This window comes from Pteropus vampyrus, unplaced genomic scaffold (genome assembly GCF_000151845.1).
Source record: "Pteropus vampyrus isolate Shadow unplaced genomic scaffold, Pvam_2.0 Scaffold207, whole genome shotgun sequence".
Taxonomy (NCBI): domain Eukaryota; kingdom Metazoa; phylum Chordata; class Mammalia; order Chiroptera; family Pteropodidae; genus Pteropus; species Pteropus vampyrus.
The window spans coordinates 1,971,955-1,976,246 of NW_011888988.1; positions in this window are offsets into that span (position 1 = coordinate 1,971,955).

The window sequence follows — 4,292 nt, forward strand, 5'->3', positions numbered from 1 at the left end:
ATCTGAAGTCTAGAGGCTTTCCTTAGATCTGGGAAATATTGTTTCCATTGTTCCTTTAACTATCTGTGCTCCATACTCTGTCCTTTCCCTCTGGAACTCTTATCAGCTAAACATTAGACTTCCAAGATCGACCTATGAATTTTAATTTTTTCTCATATTTCCCATTCATTTACCTTTTTTCTCTTCTAGTTCTTTTTTCCTTTATATTCTGTTCTTTACTTTTTTGTTCAAACAGCTTTACTGAGATATAATTGACCTGTAATTATAATTGTTATATAATTGACATAATTATATATATTTAAAAAGTATAATTCGATAAATTTTGAGATATGTATGTACCCATGAAACCACCACCACTATTGCAACCCAAAGCTGTCCTCTGCTTTCTCGTAACCACTCCCTCCTGTCCTTCCCTAGACCATCTTTCCCTCTCCCAGACACCCACTCATTGGATTTCTGTCAGTAGAGACTATATCATTTGCCTGTTTTAGATTTTTATGTAAATAGAACCACACAGTATTTTTCTTTCCCTCTGACTTCTTTAACTTAGCATAATCAGTTTGAGATTCACCCATGATGTTGTATCAATAGTTCATTCCTTTTAATTGTTACATATTATTCCATTGTATGGATATACCACAATTTGTTTACCCAGTCACCTATTAATGAACATTTTGGTTGTTTCAGGATTTGACAAATAAGCTGTTATGAATTCTCGTGTACAATTCTTTATATGGAGATATGCTTTCTATTCTTTTGGCCCAATACCTAGGAGACATATGACTAGATCACATGGTAGATGTGTTTAACTTTTTATGCAACTGCCAAACTGTTTTCCAGATTCCTGGTGTCATTTTCATTCCTTCCAATAGCAAGCATATTTTTAAATTTCAATAAGTCTTTTTGTTCTTGGATTTCTTTCTCTTTTTTCTTTCAATAGTATATTTTGTTTAATGGCTTGTAATATCTTTTTGAGACTCTCTGAGTTTCCCTTGGGATCATTTATCCAGTTGTTTACCTTGGGCCTTTAAAAATGTCTAGGGATCCTTGCCTCTGCTCATATATATATTTTTTAATCATTTAAATTTTTTTTCTCACATCTACTTACGTTATTATGGCTTGTATTTTCCTTTTAATTTTTATATGTCTTTCTCCTACTTAAGGGTCTCAGAACAAATAAATACATACATGTGCATGTAAATGTTTATATTTCTAGGATAATAAAATTATGTGTATTCTCCTGCTCCCCTGGTTAAGGGAATTAGGGGTTAAAATGTAGTAGGTAGTGGCATGCCTCTACTCATATTTTAAAATAAAGGACCAGGTTAAATAGTACAGGTCGCTAGTATATCAAAATATGGAGGGTTTTTTGGGGGGTGCCAACACTAGGAGCCTTACTACTTCCTAGGAAGATGTTCAATTTCTTTAGAGTTCTCTGATTTTATCATAAGTACAAATTCTACCTCTAGAGTTAAGTTTGATGAATATTTAGTAATATAGAAATAAATTCGATCAAACATATTTTGGTTGGGGAAGTAGTCTGAGTGGAGAAGGAAAAAGGGCTTAGCATCTAGTAAGTACATATTTTTTTCTATGGAAATTGATAACAATAAGGTACAGTAGACAGAAAGTGATAGAAGTAGCAGGTACCCTAATAGCATATATATTATTTTTATATTATCTTTTCTATTGAAAGTCAAACAAAATATCTGTGCATATTGTTTTAGGAGAGAAATCAGATTGCTTATGAAGTTACTAACAAGTATTTTTTAAATCAGAGTTTATAGTGTTTTTTAATTCAACAAACATATTCATGAAATGCAAACTTTACCATGGTGATAGAAACATAAATTATGCTTAGAGTCTTTACTTCTAAACTTTAAGATATCAAGTAAAACTAAGAAATTGTATCCTTATAAATCATTGTCTTATAATTGGTTGTTGTGGCCCATTTTTCTGAATCCACAAAAGATGTTCCATAATTCCTTTAATAAATTGCTTCACCTTTAAGTAAAAACACAAATTAACTTTTTATTCAGAGTATGACATGTCATATTATGCTAAACTCTATGAAATTTTTTCCTTTTATCCGTAACAATATACAGTTAAGCAAAGAGAAGTTCTATATTGGGAAAAAACAATTGGGAAGATGATAATGAGAAATATGATACTAGATAAAGAGGTCTTTAAGTTTCTCTTTATCACGATCATCAACGGCTATTTTATCTGTTGTATAGAGGAACACATCAAAGTTTAAGAACTACTAATATAAATAAACCATGACACCTAAGCCTATTATGATTTATTTATTCATTTAACAGAAAGTTATTGAGTATCTGCTTTTATACAAAGAATTATGTTTGACATTCTTGTATTTGGTAAGACTTGAACGACTTTTTCCAGCAGCAGATGATTTTTCTCATCTTAGTCAAATTATCAATTTATTTTTTAAGTATAGAATTCAATGTCTTTCCTACAAATGTACATTGTTGAAGCCTTCTACAAGTCTCCTCCTGCTTTATACACGATAGGTGGCTGTATTTACTTATGTGTGACATATTTGTCATTTAAAAGGTTGTGGCATATTTTTTGAACTTTGAGTAAAAATTATTACATAACTGTCACTTATTATTATCATGGGACAACTCAGCTGTGAAAAAAGGTTTTAAATATAATCAAGTACTCTTATTTAGAACAAAATAATACACTTTTTTGTTGTGAATAACAATGGTTACCTACTGTAGTTTCTATCCTACTAAGCCTGTATTTGTTGAACATTTTTTTGTTAAACTGGTCTATGCGTTTGGATGTTCTGTTCACTCTTCCATGCTGACAAGCCAGTATCATGCTGTGTTGTAATTGTGTCAACAAACCACAGGGTACTGCTCTATGCAGTCAGTCAATAGAAATAACTTCATTGATCAATAAGAAGATAGAACAGAGATTATATAAGAGCACATCATATTTAGAGAGGAAAAGGAAGAAAAGTGTAGGTAGCCCTTCTGTCTGCATGAAAGGCTCAGGAAATTAAATGGAAAGGAAGTGTAGGCTAATAAATTAGTATCTGCTATTTGCTCTGTTTTCTCTCTTCTTTGTTAGAGCTTATGCTATTTCTAAAGCTTTAGGTAGCAGGAAAGAAAATTATCACTTGACCTAAGTGAATAAAAACAACTGTAGAATGCTCCATGTTTAGTTTTTCTCTTAGCTATTACTGTGCTGTCTACAGTGGGGTAAGTGACAAGTCTTAAGAAAAATAATTGCTGGAAGAAATGTAAGAGAGAAAAAAAGAATTATTCTTGTTTATGTTTATTTATATTTTCTTCCCATTTTAATCTTTAATTACCTGCACACAGCAAGATAGATACATTTCTTACTCTCCCAAGTCATTAGAGTATCCACACAAGGGAAATTACTATTGTTCTCCCACCAGAAATGTTACAGTTTATCCCATCAATTACCCATTAAATAATCTTTGACAGTTTCTTCCTGAACATCACCATGCCATTTTTATAGCTCCAAGACTGTGTTGTCTGATACAGTAGACATTAAGCTATATATGGCTAGTGACCACTATGTTATACAGTACAAATATAGAAAATTTTCATTATCGCAGACAATGCTTATGAACAGATCTGCTCTAAGGGAACCTCGGGGGAAATGTGCTGAGGTAGAGTACCCTTATAGTCATCACTTAAGTTTTCTCTGTCCAAGAATTCCCTTCTGGGAACTATCTTCTCCTCTCCCCAGTTGATCCATATAAGTCCCATGGGGGCTGCTGTATTCTTTTATTATGGCCACAGAAGTTTCGTCAGAGGTATGTACCTGATCCAAGTTGGGCCAATTTTAGTACCTGGCCTCCTGATTGGTCTGGGGTAGAGTATCTTATTTAAGTAGAGCCAATGACACCCTCCATTTTTTGAAATTTATGACCTTGGGGCCCAGAAAATTGGCAAAACCTGTGAACTGTAAAACTTGGAATTTTTCAGGGGTGATATTTTCCACAATAGGGATAAAGTTGGCCCATGGAGAGCAAGCAAAATGAAGCCAAAGTGCAGAGAGAGGTAGAGATGAAGCAGAAAGTATAGTAACAGCATTCAGGTCCCCAAGTCTAGCTGATACTGAGGCCCAGCTTTATTTCTATACTCGTATCTTTATAATTAACTTTTCATTTTCCTTAAGCTAGTTCAAGTTGAGTTGTTCTCACTAGCAAAATTACCAGAATAAATAACTAATATTATAACTGTTTCCCTGACATGATTTCTGAAAGGAATGCAATATTAATGGTTTTAACT